Raw genomic sequence first — 6740 nt, 5'->3', positions numbered from 1 at the left:
TGAGGGAATAAACTCACACCATATGATGATGGTGGGGGTGGGGGTGGAATTAAAAGTCGCCCACCACTAAGCGGGGGGTACGGCTTCAAATAATACCCTTTACCTGCTATATGTTGTTTCAACTGAGCTATAGCCTTGCGTCTAATATCATTACTATAACTTCTCCTCTCATTCTTCTTCTTCTTCTTCTTCTTTCTCAAAGAACCACCAAAGTAATTTTTAGCTTTCATTACATTCGTAACAAGGTAACTGAGACCTCTCTCGGCTAGGGGAGTTTTCGGATTTTTAAAAATTTCCCACGCTGCGTTCGCTAGAATTCTGTCAGCTTTGGCTCGATTAGAATTATCACTATTTAGTGAATATGCTATATCGTGGGCCTTACAAGCCTGGTCAAGTTTGTTTATTCCAGGATCTCCACGTGCTAATCGCTTTTCAAGTTTGGTTCCTGGTCCGCAATACTGGTACCCAGGTGCTATGGGGATTTCAAAGGGTGTTACATCGATCAATTTATTTAAAATAGTTGAAGTAATACCTGTAGCAGCCCCTGCCGCCCCCTTAAGTACTTTCGCGGCCGAGCTTAAGAAGCCTCTCCCCCGTTTTCTTCCACTTTGCTTTCTCTTACATACCACCATTTTCATTACCTTTCAACTCAATGGTTGAACATTAACTAAAGTTAATTAATTAATCATTACACTAACTTAATCTAAAAGAAAAATGGAAATTTTCTATTAATTTGGAATAATACTTTGAATTCATCTATTTGTAATGCATTTCAAAAACAGATGGCCCCATGCGTTATCTCCTATTCTCGCTACTGCTTTTTCCTCTATTACGAAAGCGATGACAAAAATCCAAAGTTCCTTTTTAATCCTGCCTTCCTATACTGCCAGTTGAAGTGAATCCATATTATTCACTTTATATGTGGCTTGCACCCAACTCGAGCCTCCTGGCACGTTGCCGCTTTTTCCTCTATTACGAAAGCCATGTGTGTTGAGTTTGCTCTCCTTTACTTCCTCATTCGTATACTGTACTAGTGAATCCATTCTGCTCCTCGGGCGGCCTTGTGAAGGTCGGGAGGGCGTTGAGCCGACCTTGACACAGTGAGCGATCGGTCGATGTTGTCAGCTCATGCGCATGCTTGCACGTACGTGCATACATCAAGCTATATATAAAAACAAATTTTTAATTTCTTATCACTTAATGCAACTTGGAGAGTGCACTTCTCTACACGTACTAGCTGCCGAGGAGGCCTATCACAATTGGCGAGCACTGCATACTCCACAGAGGTCACCGCTAACATTATTGATTGTAAGTAAAAATTTTTGTTACATTCTCATATTTTTGTGAAATAACACTAAATTGATTTTTATAATATATATTTGGTTACAGTTTGGTTTCATTGTTTTTCCACAGCATTTTCTCACCTCACTACTCGGTCTCATAAGCAGTTGTGCTCTCGTGAGGGAAACTTACCTGCATCGAGAAAATCATAGCCGAGGAGCTACCTGAACCGAGTCGAGGAGCATATCCGATTATTTCATTTCGTCAAATCAACACATGTAAGTTCATTTTTACTTAAATTTTCCTCTTCTCCGAGGACAATATTGTTCTCCATGTTAGATCCTTCAACAAGGAAGTAAGAGGAGCTCATTTTTCAAACATGAATCTTATCTTGACAGTGTTTTCTATCATCAATATGACATTTTAATATTTAACCAACCAGAAAGATGCATTTCATTTATTTACAATATTGCACACATACTTGATTTTGATCTTTCTTTGTCAATCTTGTTCTAAGCCTGTTTCATCTGAAGAATCTCGTAAAAAATTCCAGATAAGTTTATTTAATTGTTCTTTTGTTAAATGAGCATTGTTTTCTATTATAACCTTCTTAATTCTATTGATAGACTGTGTAATTATTGCACACACACATGTGCCTGGGATATTGCCATTCCCCCAGAATTTATCATATGATGTACCATATAAATCACAAACTGAAATATGATTATAGTTATCACTATGCCAAACTCCTAATTTTTCATAATCTCTCACAAAAGTTAAATATTGTAGATTTGTCCATCCTTTTTCTGCTAACTGGTCCAATATATCTAGGTGCATGTCCAAGAGTTCACTTAATTTATATTGATATCTCATTTTTTCTAAAGGAACAGAATGGTATTCACTTAATTGATTAAAATGTCTATCTATAATGTATTGAACGCACAAATCTGAAGACTTTAACTCAGACTCCACTGATCCATCTCAGTACAGTAGCTTGATGTTGTATCAGCAAAGACAAGATCACTACTAACAGATTAGCTTGCTCTAGCTTATTATTATTATGAAAAGCACACTCTAGCGATAATTTATTGTACTTTATAATATAATATATATTTGGTTACAGTTTGGTTTCATTGTTTTCACAGCATTTTCTCACCTCTACACTCGAGGAGTCAAAGGCAGTATCTACACCTGAGAGGAATCGATCATACCATAGGCCGCTATCTACACCTGTACCATAGACCGCTATCTACACCTGTACCATAGACCGCTATCTACACCTGTAGCATAGGCCGCTATCTACACCTCTACACTCGAGGAGATTCACGCAGCATCAACACATGTAAGTTCATTTTTACTTCGATTTTATCCTCTGAGGAGGAAAATTGTGCTCCGAGCACAGTTTTTCTCCTCCGAGCACAGTGTTTGTCCTCGGAGGATAAAAAACCTTCTACATTATACTGCATGCTTGTGATTTTTTCGCTTCATCTATATGATGAGCGTCTTTTGTCTTAGACTCATCAGCATAATATATACAAAACGGTGTATGCATTACTTTTTCAAATGGTTCAACGATAATATATTTACAAAACACACATTGTAGATAGTGATAGTTATGTAAGAAATAACCATTTCTTGCAAAATAGTCTGCTCTATCAGTTAATGGTTTGCAAATGTAACAATGTAGATGGTGTGGAGGTAGTTTTTCAAACCACTCTCCTTGTACAGATAAATCTTCTGGCATATTAGTAAATGATAAATATCTTTCTTCATATAATCGTAGAATATTATTATCGTAATTCTCATCTTCAATTGTTATATTTCCTTTCCTTCTACAATTTGGGCTAAACTTTGCATGTTCGTTGACTACAACATCATTTTGCTCCCAATCTCCTATACAAACTGAACAAAATACGCAGCACACAATATCCGGTTCACTTGCGAATACAAAACCGTCTTTCGCCATATTTTCTGCCGACAAATTCTGACTAGTTTTTGTCCATTTTTTATCGAATGTTAATAATCTCAATCTTTCATGTAACATTATCTGTCCTTGTGATAACATCGTGAATGCCAATTCACAACTGATTGTGAATTACATTCCTTTACACATACTATTAATTGCCTATGCCATCCTGATCATTATTCTTTTGTTTTTTCAGTATCATGCCGAGGGAACGCAGACTTCGTGGGATCAATTCAAGCGCAGTTCGCCATCGCATCAGTTTTGAGGACGAGGATATTGACATTGAGAGTGTGCTTGAGAGGACGAAAACTCGAGTTTTCGAGATAATTAGGGAGCATGCGGCACGGTATGATGCAAATGTTAAGTGGTACATAGTGCTTAACGTTTTATTGTATAAATTAGTGGTGCTGGATGACAAGGTTGATGAGTCTGTTTCATCTCTAATAAATCTACATAGTTACTCCAACATAGCGCTAAACGTGCTTGAGAACTATGAAGATTTTAATGAGCATTTTTTCTTGGCTGTGAGAAAAATCCTCTCATCTTTTGAAAATTTCGTAAGACATGGGTCTGGATGGGTGCTAAAGAAAATTGAATCACTGGATGTGAACGTGATTAAATATAATCCTATATACACATCCAGTTTCATTCAAACACCACAGTTTTTGAAAAACAAAAAATGTATTATAAATGTCAAAAATCTTTCTGACGAAAAATGTTTTTTGTGGTCGGTCCTCGCGTATTTCCATCAGAAACCAAGGAACTCACACTTGACTGTAAAGTATTTGAGCAAGTTTGCTCACAGACTCAATATGCGAGGTGTAAATTTCCCAGTGACGACACGCGATATTAAGAAATTCGAAATACTCAATCCGGACATTGCAATTCACGTCATCGCATATGACAACAAAAAATTTTTTCCCTACCGTACAAGCATTTTCCGCATGCGTAAACACCAAATTAATCTTTTAATGTTGAAAGGCGATGCAGGAAAAACACATTATTGTTTAATCAACACCGCTAACGGAAAAAACGGGCTATCGCGTCTTCTCTCCCACCTTTCAAAACACACGAGTCAAGTACACATTTGCAATTTCTGTTTTCACCGGTTCATATCAAACAAATCTATAAATGTAGACGGGAAAGCAAATTTGATGAAACATATGGAACTTTGTTCCAAGTTTGAATCTCAGCGCGTTTCATATCCTAAACGCGGAGAGACAATTAAATTCAAGAAACTAGGCGCGACGTTGAAGAAAAAGTACACTATTTACGCGGATTTAGAAACATACGTTGTGAATATTGATAATGATGATGATGATGATTCCGATTCTGATGAAATTACTCGTAGCTACACCAAGAAAACGGCGCGGCATATTCCTTGCGGGTATTGTTTCGTTGTTATAGATGTAAACGGAGAAATCGCCTACGGACCTGTACTCCATAGATCGAGTAGTTTAGACGAAAAAATCATGGAGAAATTTCTTCAGGAAATTACAGATCTTGGCGAAATTTTGTATGAGGATATGAAACGTGAAATTCCGATGCAACATTTGTCCGAAAGTGAAGAGCGCGAATTTCAAAATTCAGTAAACTGCGGGCTTTGTGCTGAACTGTTCTCAGAAACCGATATTAAATGCCGTCACCACGTGCACGAAACCGGTAATTACCTATGTGCAGCACATGTTTCTTGCAATTTAACAGCGCATACTCCAGATTACATTTCGTGTTATTTCCATAATTTCTCCGGTTTTGATTCGCATTTTATTCTGAAAGTGCTCGGTAAATGTAAAAAAGAAATATCCTGCATCGCAAATACGTCAGAGAGATTTTTGACACTTTCAGTAGGCAAAATTAAATTTCTAGATTCCTACAAGTTTATGTCTGAATCCTTGGAAGTATTGGTGCGTAATTTGGTAGAAAGTACAGACATGGAAAAGAAGTTCGAAAGATTATTTTCGGTGTTTCATGATCCACCTCGCGAACACAGACAGCTCTTGTTGAAAAAAGGAGTATATCCCTACTCGTACATGAGCTGTCCCGAAAAATTCGCGGAAACATCGCTCCCTCCCATTGAATGTTTTCATAACGACTTAACTGATACACCTCTGTCTCGCAAAGAATATGAGCATGCGCAAAGAGTGTTCTCAACATTCAAGCTGAAAAATCTGGGTGAATATCACGATTTTTATTTATGTTTGGACGTAATGCTATTAGCGGTAGTTTTTGAATCCATGAGGTCTACGCTTTTTAGCTCATACGGCCTCGATGTGACCCATTTTCTTTCCCTCGCAGACTTCACCTGGAATTGCATGTTGAAGTACACTAAAGTCGAATTGCAATTACTTACAGATCCGGACATGCATCTCATGTTCGAAGCGGGAATGAGAGGCGGGGTCTCATTTATCGGTAAACGTTATTGTGAGGCGAATAATAAACATCTACCTGAGACATACGATCCCTCAAAACCGTCTAATTATCTCCTTTACGTGGATGCTAATTCTCTTTACGCGGATGCTATGAGCAGACCCCTCCCTTTTGGGAATTTCAAATTCCTCACAGAGGAAGAAATTTCCAAACTTGATTTTGCGAATTTGGACAGCAATTCAGGAACTGGTTACATAATTGAATGCGATCTCGAGTACCCAAAAGATTCACACGATAAACATGCCAGCTTCCCTCTCGCGCCGCTACACTTAACTCCCCCGCGGGAATTGCTGTCCGAGTATCAGACAAATGAGAACGGTCAGGGAGTGACCAGAAAACTCATGAACACACTTTTTAACCGTGAAAAGTACATTGTACACTATGTCAATTTAAAACTCTACCTTCAGCTCGGTTTGAAATTATTGAAAGTACATCGCGTCATTAGTTTTTCCCAATCTCCCTGGCTGAAAAGCTACATTGACTTCAATATCCGGAATAGACAGAATGCGAAAAATAAATTTGAAATATCCTTCTTTAAGGCCTGTTGCAATCTTTGTTTTGGTAAGACTATACAATCAGTTCGGAAACACATTAATGTTAAAATTATTACAGACGAAAAACGATTAGACAAGTACATTTCAAATCCGTTATGCAAATGCTGGCAAATAATTAGTCCGGACGTGATCGCGGTTTTCTCTCGTAAATTGGAACTTAAAATGAACAAACCTGTCTATTCCGGCTTCAGTGTACTGGAGTTGAGTAAATTCCATATGTACAAATTCTTTTATTGCAAATTACAAAAAATCGTACCCTGGAACCGCGTAGAACTCTGTATGACCGACACCGACAGTTTTCTTCTAAACCTAAAAGTCGAAGATGTGTATCAGTTGATTAGAGAAAATTTGACCCTTTTCGATACTTCTAACTATCCACCTGCCCACCCCTTGCTTTTCCATGGAAAGAAATAAAGTTGTAGGTAAGTTTAAGGATGAAACGGGCTCAAGGCCGATCTCTAAATTTATAGGTCTTAGATCGAAACTTTACAGCTTCTTAGTTGGTAATGAGA

At 37.8% G+C, this 6740-nt stretch overlaps 1 long non-coding RNA gene across 1 annotated transcript; it reads left to right on the top strand.

Moving 5' to 3' along the window:
• The first annotated feature begins 1511 nt into the window (after positions 1-1511).
• LOC120350614 lies at positions 1512-3752 on the top strand. Its single transcript, XR_005570944.1, has 3 exons — positions 1512-1559; positions 2427-2623; positions 3444-3752. It is a non-coding gene; the product is annotated as an uncharacterized LOC120350614 (long non-coding RNA).
• Positions 3753-6740: the final 2988 nt, after the last annotated feature.

This window comes from Nilaparvata lugens, chromosome 3, assembly GCF_014356525.2.
Source record: "Nilaparvata lugens isolate BPH chromosome 3, ASM1435652v1, whole genome shotgun sequence".
Classification (NCBI taxonomy): Eukaryota; Metazoa; Arthropoda; class Insecta; order Hemiptera; family Delphacidae; genus Nilaparvata; species Nilaparvata lugens.
This window is presented reverse-complemented; position numbering and strand designations above follow the sequence as displayed.